This window comes from Dromaius novaehollandiae, unplaced genomic scaffold, assembly GCF_036370855.1.
Source record: "Dromaius novaehollandiae isolate bDroNov1 unplaced genomic scaffold, bDroNov1.hap1 HAP1_SCAFFOLD_88, whole genome shotgun sequence".
Lineage (NCBI taxonomy): Eukaryota > Metazoa > Chordata > Aves > Casuariiformes > Dromaiidae > Dromaius > Dromaius novaehollandiae.
In genome coordinates this window covers 322,376-340,092 of record NW_026991348.1, presented here as the reverse complement: position 1 = coordinate 340,092, position 17,717 = coordinate 322,376, and the positions used below count along the sequence as shown (strand labels likewise).

The following is a 17,717-nucleotide window of genomic DNA, read 5'->3' as shown; positions in this document are numbered from 1 at the left end:
TTATCCAAATCTCTTTTTGAAACACTGAAACATTTACAATTAGTCTGACATTTGTTACATCTTAACTCAATTTAGCTATTGGAATTCTGTTGTATGTATTTTTTACAAACCTTTGTTATTTGAAATAACTGTAATTTCTGCTTACTGCAGTTTACTCATCCGTATTAGGAAGGTCTTTTCTATAACAGATAGGATGTGTTATCCCCTAGAACATGCGCTGAACTATGACAGGTATTAGTGGGAGTTCTGCCCCCCCATGGCTGGGGGCGCCGGGCCCGCCTCTGAGCCGCGCTCCCTCACGGAGCCGAGATCCGCTCCCGCTGCCTGAGGTCCCGGGCCGCTGCTCTGAGGGCGCCGATCGCGGCGCGCGGACGAGGGGCCGTTGGGCGAGGGGCCGCTCGGCGGCCGTCCGGCGTCCAATCAGCGGCCGTCCGGCGTCCAATCAGCGGCCGTCGGGTGCCCGGGCAGCGGCGGCTGGACGCGCAGGGCTGTCGCACGGCCCCGAGGGGCAGGGGGAGCAGGGCGCGCAGGCGGGGGAGGCCGAGGCCGAGGGCAGCGAGCCGAGGAGCCCGGCGCAGGACGGCGTGGGGGCCGGGTAAGGGGAGAGAGGCGGCCGCGGGGCGGGGCACGTGGGAGTGCCGGCCGAGGAGAAAGGCAGTCCTGTAACGCTCAGGCGGAGGAGAGTGAAGGGTGTTAACGGGGCTGGGAGGGTAACGGGTCTCGGGGCGAGCGGCTGGCACCGCCGTGCAGTGACCCCGTTCATCTGTAACTCCTCTCCCCTTGCAGGCTGTTGCTTGCAGTTACCGTCCTGGCGTCAAGAGGCAAACCCCCCAGTGTAGCCTTGTTGTGGGCTGCTGGCTTCTCCTGAAGCTCGGGAGGGAACAGAGGGGACGTCCTTGCATTTCATGTTTCGTCAGCCCGACAGCATTTTGGCTTTGATTCCATCTTGCTCCTACCTGTTCCTGGACAGTGACGGGGAGGAGAAGAGGCACTATCCCACCATGTCCCGTTACAGCCTCCATAATCTCCTGGACTGGCTGTACGGGGGGGTGGAGCCCAGCTTTGCTGGCAATGGAGGGCCAGAATGCGCTGCCTTTCTCTCCGGGCAGCAGCGTCTGCTGGAGAGCTTGGTCTTCCTCAGTGTGGGTTTTGTGGAGATCCTTCTGTCCCTGTGGAAGCTGAGGCAGCTGCACTGCAGGGAGCTGGAGGGTCATCTGCTACAGCAGCCCCAGGCTAAGCAGGAGAGCTTGGGCAAAAATCTGCTACTGGTGGCTCTCTGTCTCATCTTTGGGCTGGAGGTGGGGTTCAAGTTTGCTACCAAGACTGTCATTTACCTACTGAGTCCATGTCATGTGGTCACTATGATGGAGGTAAGGCCCATGTGTGGTTACCAGGAAGTTTGCTTTAGCTTTATACTTGCAAGGCAGTATTTTTATATAGTCAGTTGTGGACCAAAAGTGCATAACAAGGGTACAAATGTCAAGAATTGATATAAATTTTTAATAATGATTTAGTTTTTAATTGGCCAAACTGAAATCGATGAAGAAGCAAACGTCAAATGAAAATACTAAGGTCAAACTTCCTGCTTGGAAAGGCAAAAGATTAGTTACCTTTACCTGATCATTGCTTCAAGAATAGAAAATGCTGTTTCCAGTGACAGTAGTGGTAAAATTTGCACCAAATTTAATGAAAGCAAGGCTGTTGCTAACAGGCTGATGTAGTTCACTGGTAACGTTTTCAGGTAATTTTTTTTTCAGGGATGTGAATGTGTTTTGTGAAGTTGTTGAAGAAATGAATTACTCCTCGTGCAGAAAATTTTGATACTGGCTTTCTAATTTTAAAAGCTGAATGGTAAGGAGGCCAGTCTTACCTCTGTCACATTTATCTGTGGGATGAAATAAGTGGTCTGGCTGAATACCTGTGGGTACACTGTGTAACTTAATGACTTGTGTCTAGCTTGCAGATGCACTTTAATATACAGTTTGTGTAGCGGTTGGAATACTGGAAATGTTCATAAACAATTATTGAACTGTGATATCTAAACCTTATGAGCTCTATTTTCCAATGGTCCTGTACATGTACCTAGAAGTCACCTTCACTGAGAATGTAATTATTTTTGACATCTCCCAAACTCCTTTATAATTTTGTTTAATTTCTCTAATGCTCTAGCCTCAACACTGGACAATTTACAAAATTTAAGCTCAAGAATTAATAAAAGAATGTCAAAAAGACTTTCATAAAAGCTGCCATGATAAAAATATCTGTCTAATAGCAATAACAAATAAAAATCAAACCAATGTAGTTCTTACTCTCAGTCTCCCTTTGCAGAAGGCAAAGGATCAGGGGCAACTGATCTAGGCTGTATCAGATCAAGCCAGTTCTTACTTTCACTCCTGGAGAGCATTTTCTGAAAAAGGAATGGTAACATTGTTTTCTTGTAGTACCAGAGGTCTAAGGGAGATGGGTATCCATTTAAGAGGGGAAAACCAAGCTCTTTACAGAAATATGCAAGACATTTATAGCAATTAACTTGCTGTTCCAGAACTTAATTAGTAGGGTATGTAAATTGCTTAGCAGTGATGCAACGTTAGCTCATAGGACTATAGGACGCTTGCTGCCCATAAAGTAGTAACAATAGCTGTGCAATCAATTAGTCAATATTGGTAATGAAATGGAAAACATAAGTTAGGCAAGAGCTGTAGAAATATTTGAGAAATGAAAAGAAATGGAATGTGGCCATATTATTTTAACTCAATATTTACTGGAAGATTTTCCGATTAATTCTCTGGATTAGAAGGTAAGGTTAGATTACTGTTATGACAGATAAGTTTAGTTCCCCTGATATGGTATTATGATATTATGTTACAATAGTAATGTGATATTTATTATAGGTGTTCAGAAAAAGCTGGTATTTATGCATAAATCAGGGAGCTACTATTATTTAGCTCATTTATTAATGGTCTTCTCCGGGAAGACAGAGATTTACCTTTTGTAGCGAGGCATGGGCAACTCTTTTTAAATAATGTCTTTCAGACCACAGTTGCAAACCAGTTGTGGAGCATGTTTAAATCTATGCTAATAACTAATTGGAAATTAGTTATTATACAGCAGTTTATTCTGTGAAATTCAGAAGATGGTATGTCAGCAAAATGCAGAAGTTACGCCTCTTCATCTTTAAACAGCTGCCTTAGGTATAGGCAGGCCCATGTTTAATGTCGAGGATGAAAACAGTTGCAAAACAACAGCGTTCAACAGAGAAAACAAGTTAGATAACAAGACTGATGTCTTCCATCAGCAAGAAAAAATATATACGGTTGGAATCTTGTGAGTTTTGTTCTTCTGCTCTGAGTTTGCTCAAGGCAGCAGGTTGGCAATGAGATATATGAAAATACAATGTTACCATTTTCTTCTGTTCTTACAATTGTTTGTACATAATCCTGCTGCTGGGCCTAAACAATAGGATGAACAGTGGTAGGAGGTGAAGAGATGAAACGTGCTGCAACATTTGAGGTCACTGAAAGGGAAGCCAACAGTAGCTGTTGGTAAAGGTCTCTTCTTGCACTCGATTTCTATTTTCCTTTTCTAAGCTGAGACTATTTCATCTCAGAGCAACAAAGGCTCTGGGCTGTAAGCCAGAAATATTTGGAACTGAAAACTGCCCTCCAGTTTTGTCTGCATAAAAGCAAAAGTCCTGCTTTTGAATGACCTAAAAGTGAAATGAACTAACAAAATAAAATGAGACTTAAACCTTGCGGTGTATTTGAGTAGACAAAACTGCATAATATAATGGTTACTGAGTTGTGCAAATAAATGTGTTTTGTTCAGGTGTCTAATTTCTGCATATCACTTACGCCAACCAGTGTTCAAATCAAATCTCCTTCATAAGCAGGAAGAACTAGTTTAGATGTGTCATCAGAAGGCTAAAGTGTTGGTCAAACGAACATACTCGTTTAAACTACCAAAACAGTTCTCTTGGTTAATCAGATTCAGAGAGCTTGTTGCCATCCTGTCAGCTAGTTGAATCATCTAGAAATAATACAGTTTATTTCCACACCTGGACTTAGTTTAGGTTTCTTGCTTAACTTTTGGAGGAAGAATGACAATGTTGTTTTTTCACCTGTGATGTAAGTGCAGCATCATTTAAAAAAGGGTGGGGGGAACCGAAACTATTTGTTTCTTGATAAGCTGCTTTTTTTTTTTTTTTTTTTTTTGGATAAAGGTAGAATGGGAATTTTTGTAGTATCTTTGACAGCTATCCCACGGGGATGGAGGTGTATTTGTGCAGTGCAGTTATTTAGTTGGTGTGGTGTAGCAGGAGAAATGGCCTCTATAGAAAGTAAGAATTCTGTTATAGCTTGACTTTTTTTTTTTTTTTTTTTAAGTTCTTTCTCTACGTGGAGTGCTCTTACTGAAGATGATTTGAATACCTCTTAAAGAAAAAAAAAAAAGAGAAAAACAGTTATTAAGACTGAGTATGTGATTGGACCAATGATACTGCTGTAAACCTGGCATGAAAGGGTATGCTAAAGGGGACACATTTTAAGACCAGTAGTGTATTGCAATCCTGTTTTTCCTTGTATAGCAGGAAAAGATTTACCATATGTATAGAACATACCTTTGGCTGGAATAGACTGTCCTAAATGCAAAATTTATGTCCTTAAGAAAATGCTTTTTAGGAAATAGTCACACATTGCTGGATGGTTCTATCAAACAATGATCTTTTTAGGCAAAGGGAACTAAATTAAAGGGAAAGTGGGGGGGGGGGAAGACAAGGGGAAGAAATGTCTAAAATATAGGGGAGTTGAGTTTCACGCAGTGATCTTGATCTTAGAGCTGAACTTTGTATAATTAAAATCACTGCTAAGTACATCTGTAATTTGATAAATAATAAATCCTATGTTCACTATTTCCAGTTTTAGCTTCTTTAGAGACCTGGAGCCTTCCTGTCCTCTGTAAGAGGCTACTGTGTTTTTTAGAAACAATGGGCTGTTTTTAGAACGTACGTAATAAATATAGCTTGACTGAGTCTGCATCATTTGGGAATCTGTCCCAGCGTATAATTCATTAATTCTCTCTCTCTCCCTCCCCCTCCCCCTTCCTCCCCTCCCCCCCCCCCCCAATTTTTTAAACATTGGAAAAAATCTGATTAGGTGGTCAAATGTGATTTTTAGGTGTGATTGTAAATTTAATTTTCATACACTGCTCCTAAATATCTTTTAATATTTGGAAGAGTCCAGTGTGTGTGTTTTTTATATTCTCTCTCTTCAAAACCTTGAATTAAAAATCTAGGGTCATTTGTAGCCTGTTGTTTGATAGTGGGTATGAAGAACGTTTGATTACATAAATTCAGTAAATATTTATAGAAATGACACTAAATAATGGCAACAACTGTATTGGGTAATGTGAGCAATAGCCTGCATGTAAAAGTTTAATGAGTTATGCAATTTTTAAAGGGCAGCAGTATTCTAAAGCAAAGCTATTTTTTACAGAGTTTCATTCACTGCTGCATGTATTATGATTCTTGGGGAAGATATGGAGGAGTGAAGGCAAAATTTCCTATGACAATGTAAGCTCTCCAAAATGTAAGGAGATATATATGAGCATATATATGGAGCATAGTATACCTTACAGCTTATTCCCAAATCAGTACATTTAGCAGCTGTGTGAGCCTGTTGTAGCAAGGTCAACAATCCTTTCAGTGGTCTGAAATATTATCTGGTAGACATGAAATCCTTCATTTAAACTTAAGTGGAAGATGTGCATAATCGCAGCTCATAAACATCAGATGATGAAGCATGCTGCTTGTCTTCAGCATAAAACAAGTCTTTCTTTCTCTAACTGCAAATTAACTTGCAATACTTCCTCTTAAAGCTGATTCCTGGAAAGGAAAATCATCATAGTGTGTGGTGAAAAAGGGCAGATAGAGAACAACTGAAGCACCGAGAGCACCAGTATTTCTTGGCGGCAAGGCTTATTTCTTGCCAAAGGGTGTATTTCACTGCTAGAAGGATGGCAGTAGTTCAAGGGGCACAGGTATGTTGTGTCATGTCATGTCATGTGGTAAGGGTTTGTATTTATTCAGATTGACAAGTAATTAGTGCCAAGTGAATTTAGTTGTTTATACTTTAATACTTTGGTAGTTAGTGAAATGCCAACTTAAATTACCAGGAATATGGTGCTATATGCCTTGGGGTTTTTTTGGATTATGTCACTGTTCCGGTTTCTTTGGCTAACATGATGTTCTATAATAAAAACAACTATTACATATGTATCATCCTGATGTTTTTAAAGATTGCCTCTTGCTCCAGAAGTACTTAGTATGGTACATGGTGTTAATTTTTTAACATAATCAAAAATCATCTCCAAATACCTTATTAGTGAGACTGAGAAGAACAGTACGAATCTCTGGGTAATCACAGGGTAATCTCTGGGTAATCCTGCAGCTTGGAAAAATAGAAACTTATTGCATTCTAGCTTCTCTAGCAAGCCAAAAACTTAAATTCTCTTAATTCTCTCAGCTAAACCCTCTTAATTCTATCAGCTTCTGATGTTATATATAAAGCAGGAGTATTCTTGATTGAGCTCATTAATAAAGCGTTTTTATGCAAAAGAAGGACTAACCTATAACTCTGAAGTCCAGGGAAATAAATGTAATAAGCCAATCACTGAAGATGTAGTGGTTAGTGATTATCTCCAAAATATAATTCTCTTTGCCAATATGGAAAACAAATTATGGATTTTTGACTAGAAAACGTTGGTGGGACTGCAGGTGACTCGTATTTTACTCGGATATAGGGCTCTGCAGCGAGTGCTCAGAAAACTGGGAGAAAAACATTTCTGTTCTTCAGTACTTTGTCCACCTGAAGAAATTACAAAGGGTATAGATAGATGCAGTATTGTGAAAGGACTGAGAGTAGTTGAAACTCAGCTTTGTGGACAAACTGCAAAGGCAAGTATGGATGGTATGTGTTTTAAGGTATGATGTACATGACCATTAAAAGACTAAAAATTTTTAGAGAACAAATCTAGGAAAAAAAAGCCTTTTCCATACGGTATTGTAGCAGCTATGAGGTAGAAGATAAGTCATGTATCAAGCTAAGTTTATAGTTGTTTGCATAATTCTTCCTTCATAACAGAACTTAATTCAGTTTGGACTGATCCCTTATACGTATGGTAATTGTGAATGTCGGTGACTGTACTTTTCCTGAGAATTAATTGAAATCCTATGATCTAAGATAGTTGCTCTCTGGGTAAAAAATTAAAAATAATTTTATACAGTCATCTTCTAAGTTGTGCTCAAGAAAAAAAATCAGTGTGCTTAAGACTCGTTTTATTATCATAATTATCCTGACATACTCAAAAGGTACTATTTTGAAACTTACTTTTCAAATCCTACTAGAATAACATCAGCTGTTTTTATTTCATCTTTTAAATTAGCTCTGTAAACTCCAAAAAACAGTGTAGACTGGTTTCTTTCATATCTATATTTTGTGTTTGATGGCACTCTTTAATGGAAACCTTTTTCATGTGCAATGCCATTTTGACCTTTTTTATTATTATTATTTTAGGCTTTGGGAGGCACTTACAAGGTGTCTCTGCCCTGCCTGGACATCAGTTTGGACAAAAGCTATGGGAAGTTAATTATCTGAAAGTTGATCTTGCAGTCTATCAAATTTGGTTGCCATTGGCCAACAGGATCAAAAGGTAGTAAAGGCAGAATGCTTGTATCTGTACAGGCGATGAACATAATATTCTATTTTTAGGAGGGAAAAAAAGAGTCTAAATGAAATTGAATAAAGTCAAAGAACTTTTTGTAAAACAAAGTCTAGAAGAGGTAGCCCAATAAAACAAGGAAAATATAAGATTATGCAGAGTCTTCAATAAAACTACCAATAAACTCCCAAATAACCTTCATCTTCCCAAATCATTGTCCACTATCTGCATATCTTTGCCAAAACATCTATTGAGGCTGAAGATGCAATCATCCCCCTGTATTGGCCAGGAAAGAAAAGCTAGAAACATTCAGTATACCATTCAGGTTTTAATCTACAGAATAGCCCACAAGAAAGTTAATTTTAATGTTTGTAACAATGTATGATTTTTTTTCCCCCCCAAAATATCAATAATTTACTTTTTTGTGATATTAGGCGACATTATTTTGCTTTTAGAACAGAGGAACAGAAAGGTTGAAACTGAAGTGTCCATTATTGGGGGCAGGGGGAAATAAAGGAGGAGAGAGGCAGATTATATGATCAAGTTACTGAAGACTTGAGTTTTAACGCCTCGATGAATTAAGGTCTTTTAATTCTACAATTGTCTTCATTTTAGCATTTTATTTTTTTCAGCTTCCCTGATCTTTTAACATTGTTTCCTTAATGTCTTCATGCTTTGTTGCTGTGGCAGATTCCCTGAAAAGCAGTTTAGTTTTTTGGAGGGAATATTAGTAAATTTATCCTTGTAACATGTCAAATATGAAAGAGCTGCATATCTTAGGAAATGGTATATAAACAAGGTTTTTTTCAGAATGTGCTTTTTTTGTCTACTGAAGGAATAAATGTATATGGTCCTTAAACTGTTTCATCAGCACAACTGAGGGATTGGTGAACTGTGACAATAAAAAGGTATTAGTGACTTGAGGCAGAGTAGAGCAAGAATATGCTAAAATGGTTTTGCTTCTGTAGGAAGCTGTGATATGAAACTTCATGCTTTGCATATGTAACAAAAGTGAATAGATATGAATATGCATATGAAAATCTTATTGGGAACATGTGAGCTTTCACGGAATCATTGACAGATGTAAATGCAAGTTAAACCTGTAGTATTTTATTAGGAAGTTGGAGACTTGAATATTATTTTTCTAGTCAGCATTTTTTTTCTTCTCCCCCAGATTAGTTTCTTATTGTCACCTTTTGCTAACAGCATTAAGCTAGGAGTGGGGAAGGAAGTAACCCACTACTAGTGAAGGCCTAGTGCAGATGGTGATTAGAGGAAAAGGAAGAAAAATAGCCTCAGTGCACTTTTTTTCCCTCTGAACTATACCTAAGATGTCATTACTAATGCTGCTGTGATACACATAGGAAGACCTGAGTCCTATGTTAATAATTAATCCTAAAATACGAGAAGTCTAGAAAATCTTTCACCTAGGACTATATAATGGAAGAAACGGAGTACAGGTTCTTCTGATAAACAAGCTAAGCCTATGTAAGGGGAGACTAACCTAGAATGTCCCAATGAATATATATATATTTACAAGACATTACTTAGTCTTTAGAGTAGAAGATGGAAATTGTTCAGCTTGCTACACCTCTCTCATCCCCAGGTTGAAACTGGGAGGTTGGAAGGAGGGGCAGGCAGCTTCAGATGTTCCCAGAGTCTGTTTTGTGTAACACAGGAACCACTTTTTACTGTAGTGTTATGTAATGCTTTGCCAGCAATGTTGCTTTGAATTGTGAGTACTCTTAACAATAGATTAACAGTTCCACAGGACAAATTAATTAATCCCTGAATCCATCTGACAGCTGCAGAAAGGCAACTGTGCTTCTTATGCTGAGAGGTTAAGTACGTTTTAATTGTTGCTGTATAGCAAGGAGAATGTAACAATCTCTTAGTGTCCGTTCTCTTTTCAGATTTGGCATTCTAAAAGATCTTAACCTTATCTCCTGATTTGTCAAACTGTATTTATGAGTTTTAAAGAGTTGCTTTTTAGTAGGCACACAGATGGCTTCTAAATGATATGGCTGCTTTGCGCTGAATTGATAATTAATAAAAATGATCAACATCTAATTTACAGCCTTGATTCGGTATCGAGGTTTATGGTGGAGTTATTAAAGCATATTACTTTCTGATAAGAAATAATAGGTTGATTGTTTTGAACTTATTTTAAAAATGAATTCTAGACTTAACAAAATCTTCTTCACCTTTTAAATTATCCAGCTGCTTGAATGTTCCTTGCCTTATGTTTTATCATTGTAGGGGGGAAATGGATATTTTTCACGTTTACAGTGAAAGCCAATGTACTGTAACCTTTTAAACATACCTTTTAATCTCTTTTGCTCTAGAGGGTACTTTGATACACCTAAGAAAAAGTAAAGGCTTTTATTTAGGTAGAGATTGAGCAGAGGGTTACCCTCCTCCTCCCCTCCCCCCTTTTTTCTCTTTTTCTTTAATTCATTCCAGAATTTGGTCATGGATTTTTCATATTGCTCTGAATGTTGCAAGTAGCAATTAAAAGCTAACCTCTTCATTTCAAAATAGTGTATTAAAACAATCAATTTATGACCTGGTTAATTGAGCATGACTGGAGTGTTTGAAAAGAAAGATACATTTCCAGTCTGCTGCAGCTGCAACCAGGCACTAAATCAAACAGATGGCTCACAGAGACAGGCAAGCTGCTGTTATTAAAGGTAAATGAAATCTTCTGTGCTGCATTTATGAGACATGAGAGTTTTACCTGTAGCATGCTCAGGCAACTTTTGCCAGAAACAACTTTCCTTGGACTTCTGTAAACATTCCTATCTATGTGATGGGTGCTACTTTGTCTGAAGCTTAATCTGGAATAGTTAGTTGCGTGACTTGTTCTTTCCTTCCCCTTCTGCCTTTTTGATCATCTTCTTTTGCCGTTAGTTTATTTCTGATCAAGCAAAATCATCTTTCTGCATATCTGTCTCTCAGTAGGACAAAGATTAGTAGAAGACAAGTGTTTCATGACAAGTTTTGACTATACTCTCTCCCTCAATTCACCAACTCAAAAATAATGTCATTAAAATACTTCTAAAGGGAGCTTTAGGTGTAATATTTTGAAGAGTGTTGGAATATTTTGGAATCCAAAACTGGAGAGGCAGCCAAGTAATAGAAAAAACCCCAGCTCTCCTTACTCATAGTGCACATGGAGTGGCACAGTAACATTAAATAAATTGGAAGGTATCCAGGCCTAGATATTTGAAAAGATATTTTACTTCAGTTCAGATACATTATTGCTATTATACTCTTTAGTTGCATCCTTTTCAAATGAAAGATTGTGCTTCCCTTTTGAGAACAGCTCTTGGGATTTTTAGTAGTCTTGCTTTCTGAAATGCTGATTAGTCAAACTAGTGGTGGAATGTGGCTTTATCAAATGTCAAAGAAGCGAGGAACCATTAGACAAACAGACAAATGGGAAAATTTGTGGCTGACATGAGAAATGATTTTTGAAATGGCAGTGTTCTCATAAACCTTTTGGAGCTTGTAAAACAAATATATACCTTCTCATCAGTATCTGAGAATTCTTCTAGACTTGACTCCAGCATGTATCATAGCCTTTCATTTTAGAGATTTAATCAGCTGTTTTTAGGATCTCAATTGTAGGCTAGTCATGCCTTATAATGGCAAGATGGGGAAAATGCTAGCAATCTTCCTAACGTAGTAAATTTTAGCTACTATAGGTAGTAGCCTGGTAACATATCAGGACATTTACATCTTGAAGTTTGAGTTTCTCTCAACATCTGAGCATGTTGGATTTGTAATAATGCCATTTAGGAAAATCTGCTTGCATCAGGGACTTTTTTTTTTCCCCCCTCCACCAAAAGTGATTGATAGCAAATGTACTTAAGAGGCACTGCTGGATTAAAAAAACAAACAACCCTCCCCCTCACCCAATCCCTTTCCTTTCTTACCATGTCCAATCTAGCAATACAGTTAAATGGAAAATGGAAAACTCCATGTGTCTGACTGTGTTCTTTACCTCTTTCCAACTCATACTGGTGCACATGCACATTGCTGAAGTCTAGATTTGCAAATTGTGAAAGACTGTTTAAATAAAACTATTTCCATATGAACTGGAAAAATCAAATAATGGAAACCTCGAATATCTCAAAACTGATCTGGTAATTGCAGCGTAAGTAATGCTTTAAAGTGCAAGAAGTGAAAATACTATTAGGGGTTACCATAGTGCATGCAGATTAGAAAATTAATTTGTCTTAAGTGAGCTGTCAGGTTAATGTTAACATAGTTCATTGTGGTTTCATAAAGTTGCAGTCTTTTGTGAATTTTAGGTGTTTGTTCCAACATTAAATTTGTTCACACTTTGGAGATGTGGGTGCATTTTAATATTTTTGCCATTAGGAAAACTGATATAATCAATAAAAGCCCCCAAACTTGCTGCAAAATACCACTTTATTTCAGTGGATATCTAGCCTTTTTTCCATGCATGTTATTTTTGACTTTTACCTAGAGACATTACTGCAATGTCAAGGAGTAATTTTTTTGTAAATTCTGACTTCTAAAAATGCATTTATAAAAAAAAAAAAAAAGAATTACCTGTTTTCCCCAGTTCCTTATTCCCTCTGAGTGGTTATGCTTGCTTCCGGTGATTAAAAGGGAAGGAGCTTAACAGGAATTTGTGGAGGGCAAATGTAATACTTTGTGATATCTACGTATTGCTATCTTCTCGATCCTGCCAGGAAATTAAAGGTAGGGAAGGCATACTTTGCAGAATATTCCTTTTGGACTAGCTGACAAATGAAGAGTTGGCATACATTACCATAGGAATAGTGAAGACTGCCTTTTCTCTCTCTGTGTTTTTTGCATGGGAGGAGAGGACTGATACACAAGGGAGAGAAATGTTCCATTGACCTCACTTAACAGTGGTGTGAATCCTAATAGACTTTGCTGTGCTCACTTCTTAGAGAGAACAGTGCGTCTAAGTCCAAAGGAAGAAACATTTTGCTCTAGGTCATAATGTTTCTATCTTTTGATCCCTGTGCAGCTCTGTAGTCTCTCACATGATCCTGTCTGTCACTACAGAAGTTCTCCTCGATAAATTCATGCAATATTACCTTGATAAGGTCTTCAGAATAGTCCTTTTACATACAGGCTCTACTACCTACCACAGTAATGCAGATGACTAATAAATTAGATTTAAGAAAATAATGATCGCTGCTGTTTAAGGAGCTCAGACATGATATTTCTTGGAAACTCCATCAAATACTGAATGATTGGATCACATACATGTTCACTCTATACAATTTTTAAGCATATTAATGCAGGGGGGGAAATATCCTTTTCCTTCTTTGCAGTCTGTCCCAGAGCTGCAGATATCACTTGGAGCTTTCTCTTCTTTCTCAGTGCATGGTTCAAGAAATGCATTATGGAACAGGCTGATTCTCAACCCAGTCCTGGGTTGGTTCAATGCAACCATGAGTTTAGTCTCTTTCAGGTCTCCTCTCAGTAGACGAATAGCTAAGCAGTGCAATCCTCTCCCTTACAGTCTCCAACTTCTAACAGCCCTGGTGACCCATCATGTGTTCTGGTGTGACCTTTGTATTTGGGCTTGTGCAGAGGGAGTGCTGCTCATGCAGTTCTTCGTGCCAGAAATATTTCCCATGGGGATGGACGGTACTTATGGTCTTGCAGAGCAACTAGGAATTTGACTGACTTTCTGACTTCTGTTTTCTTCTGGGTCCTCAGGCTTGAAGTGAAGTTCTGTTTGCAGATTTACCAGTGTTTTGAATTTCTTTGTAGTTTATTACTTGAAAAGAATCTCAGAATCTCCTGGTCCTGTGCTGGTGAAAGATTGAAATGCTGCTTTCTGTCTCTCAAGCATCCTGACTCACAGTGCTGTGCCCACGTAAGGAAACGCACAGATAACAAGTCCTAAGACCACCCATGATTTTGTATCCTCTCTTTCTCTCGCTCCCCTCAGCCCAAAATCTTTTTCAGGTCGAAGATGCTTGATGTGTTAAATTGATCCATGTATGGAAGCTATTCAATACATTTTGATCATTCTTGTTGACTTCTGTAACCCTTTCCCAAATCTGCTGTCTTTTGGGTGGGTGGTGTGTGTGTAAAAGTGAGAGGGAAGGGAATGACCAAAACTGTGCCCAGAATTCAGCAGGTCAGACAATGAATATTTTATAGCTTATTTTTCCTCTCTCAAATGTTACTTTGTACATTTTGGGCTTCCAGTTAATTCTTTTGTCCTTCTTTTCCTTTGTAACACGTGAAAATATAATGGGTAAAATGAGGAGGGATATTGCGGTTGTTTCTTAGCTTTTTTCTAAATTGAAAGTTTAGCTGTTCTGCCTTGAATGTACGCAATGATGATCAGATAAAAACGTGTGTGGAAGAGCCTCCTTCAGTGTACTTTAAAATATATGTTGTCTCGTGTCTGCAACGTGCCAGCTAGGATGGGGGCTATTATCTCTGCTAGTCTGAGCAAGTAAAACCTTCAGAGTTTTACCAGGAACACAGAAGCTGGGTACTCTTCACAGCCATGTCACTAACTTTATATGATATTGTTCAGTTTATAAGACTTAGCTGTTTCCTACCTCAAGGCTAAGGACTGCGTTTCCAGTATGACAGTGAAATGTAATATTATTATGGAATGAGTATGTGAACACTCAGTACGTTAGAGCTTATGAGCGTGTCTGCTGTGAACTAGGTATTTTCAGGCTGCTAATTACTATGTGAGCTGAATGATGGTGCTCTCTAACATTTAAATCTACTCTGTGAAATAATCCTCTGTAAATCTGCTACAAAGGGTCTGTAAAACATTCCTTTTAAGAGGTTGTGAGGTTTATTTATCATGGAAAGTAGGTATTTAGAGAGAAAGTGCTTGATATTAAATTGCTAAAGCTGAAACATTTGAAGATCTGTTTCACTATCTTAAAGTTTTAACATAAACATGCCAGTTAAATTCCCTGCTATCCTTCCCAAAAATGAAAGACAAACACATTTTTCTGAAAGATCCCTCATAACAGAGGGACTTGCATGCTCAAAAATATTTAATATTTCTTTTGCCATCACAAATCCGGAAACTGTGTTTGTTGCTGTAGAGCTGACCTGAAAATGAGCAGCTGTGAATCCTGTTCTCTTCTTTGCCTGTCTCTGAGGCAGTAAAGTATTTTGGATTAGGTTGATGAGTTCATCTCAATCTTTGTAACTATTATGACCATACTTTTTTAATACTTGCTACTGTTTCACCTCAATGGTGAGATTCAGCAGGTACATTAAGATTCAGCTGCTACATAGAGTTGTACCCTAGTTTTTCCTCTGCCGTTCAGTAGTTGGAACACTCTGCAGTGTGTCAGAAAAGTGAATGACTGGTGTGATTAAGACACATTTCTCTGTGTACACAGAGAAAAGCATTTCAGTTTGTTTTTGTTTTTTTTTAAGATGTAGGAAATAAAAAGAAAAAAATGAAATCTGTACTGGAGGAATAGAATTTTCTTCATTTAAGTATGAACAGTACTTCAAATGAATGTAAGGAAATCATAAGATACCTGAATTTAAAGGTTCAAATGAACTAGTGGGACTCTAAATGCCGTCTCTCCTTCTGTTAACATATATCATGGAATGTTTAAAAAGTTGGACTTTTTGAATATATACTTTGAATGTATACAAATAGCATGGGAAAAAACAGGTATTATAAGAGACCACAGAAGGGAAAATTTTATGGTCCACGACAGAAGGGATATAGTCCACAGTTGATGAAACTTTAATTGAGTTAGTAGACAGAGTCTGTTGCAAAAATATCAAATGACAGAATGATGAAATGTAATTAGTAAGTGTTGGACACTTTTCCCAGAAGCCATATGGGCCTTAATGTGTAAGGTGATACACAGACCTCACATAAGATTTTGTGGGTTTTTTGTTTTTTCCTTAGCAAAGAAAGCATCCACTAGCAGATTGTCATCATGCATCCATTGTGTTCACTTACTCTTTAACCTTCCTTGATGAGTAGAAATGGCTTGCTTTTTAAATACAAGACTTGAAAGAAACTCTGATTGGCTTTTAGGAGCATTCACTAAGCAAATGTCTTGAGGTTCTTTAAATTAATTGATGCCTTTTTCTTGCTGTGCCTCTATTAGAGTTCTGTATGACTAAGGAAAAAGATTTTTTTTCCTGTGAGTGTATGTGTACATTCTAAACTGTTATTGAGACTGACGGACTTGAATTAAAACATACAAGTAATTTGATTAGAGAAATAAATGGCTGTATATTAGGAACCTGCACTGGAAATAAAATATTTGAAATGTGCGCATCTATTCATATGGTAATAACAGGCCCTTTCAGGCACAAGGGCTGAATAGAATGATGCAGCCTTCAACCTTTCGATTGTTGCTATAGCAAGTACATTGCCTGCTAGTAATTAATTTGAACATCCATCAGTTACCTGGCCAGGTAGGCCCTGTAGCACTTCAAAGAAATAGGTTTGTTCAGTTTATCCAACTTGTCCCCAAAGTGGACATGTTCTTCAAATATTCTCACTTGGAGTGATTTAATGAGTTGACTAGTAGCTTGGCAGTGAAATAATCTATTGTGCACTTATTTTAGAAACAACAGAAAAAAGCATGATCCATTTTTTACTGAAATACTTTCTCTCAGAGAGCAGACCAAACTAGGAAGGAATTCTTCTGCCCCCCCCAACCCCCCATAGTGGACAATATTTTTTTAACAAAAAGGGGGGGTAGGGGGTTAACACTGAACACTTGCACAGTTTTTTCTTTTTATCCAGAGTAAAACTTGCTGATATGAAGTGTTTTAAGTTGCTGTGAAAGTTAGATGGGAGATTGTTGCTAATCAACAATATTTTATTACATAAGGATTTAAACCAGGTCGTATTTATGGTAGGAGTTTGGCCTGCGAAGAGAAACAAATATATACTGCTCAAATTGCATTAGGCTACTTTTTGTTTTAGGAAATAGATAGCTAATTACTGGTGAAATTTAAACAGTACTTCAAAAATACTCTATGGAAATAAGGCAACAAATGTATTTAAAGATGACTGCTAAGGTTATCTATAGAACGGATACTGAGATATCCTCTGGTCATGGTAAGGTCCCTGCTGTGCTGAATACTAAGCATTTATGATGACAATACTCTCCTTTGCTTCAGCAGTGCCGGACCCAGTCTTGAAGATCTAATGTAAGATGGTTGTCTATAAAAGCCTCTTAGCACTTCCCAAAGTAAGGCTATAGAGGCTACAATAGTGAAATGATTGGTAATACAGTAATCTGCTTTACAAAAGCCCTGAGAGAGGGAGAGAGAGAGAGAGAGAGATCTATATATAAGTATATATATATTTAATAATGAGAGAATTTCAAATGGACTAGAACTTGATTTGCTTCTTAGGAACTGGCAGAAGCTGAATCCTAGATGCTGCTCATACTGCTTAAATCCTTGTATATGTAGGTAATGTGAGATCTTTTAATTTGTTCATGATTTTGAGTCTTTTCCAGCTCTGCTGTAAAACAGTTCTTCTAGTAGAAGTGATCTGTCACATACAGAACTGAGGAAGAAAGATACACAATATAGAGTTTAAATAAGATCGTATCATTAATTTCTTTCTTTTTTTTTTGCCTAATGTTTCAGATTTTTCTTCTTGACTGTCCTCCATGTCGGGTTGCAATGATTCTTTTCAGGTAATGCCCCATCCTTGCTGCATTTCTGTCTACTTGCATGGTGTGCTTAGAAGTTGATTGTGGCTTAAGTCATAAAATAGTAAGATACGCATCCAGCCCTTAGTTAGAAAGACATACTGGCTGGACTGAATGATGAGACCTTGAAAAGGGTCATGGCTTCAGCTGTGGGTGCTGAGTCCACTGACCCTTGTTTCTTTTGTACTGGTGGTGGTTTTGGTCTCACAGGCAACACCTATTCGCGCAGTAGTTGATGAGAGCACAGGTGTCCTTCTACAGAATAACCTATGGGCTTGTTAAATGTATGTCATGTGCCTCGTA

The 17,717-nt window shown here is 38.1% G+C and overlaps 1 long non-coding RNA gene across 1 annotated transcript; it reads left to right on the top strand.

Moving 5' to 3' along the window:
- Window positions 1–261: 261 nt before the first annotated feature.
- LOC135325975 (uncharacterized) lies at window positions 262–17,427 on the top strand. The gene is made up of 3 exons (XR_010386675.1): window positions 262–329; window positions 787–1,370; window positions 17,350–17,427. It is a non-coding gene; the product is annotated as an uncharacterized LOC135325975 (long non-coding RNA).
- The last annotated feature ends 290 nt before the right edge of the window (window positions 17,428–17,717 follow it).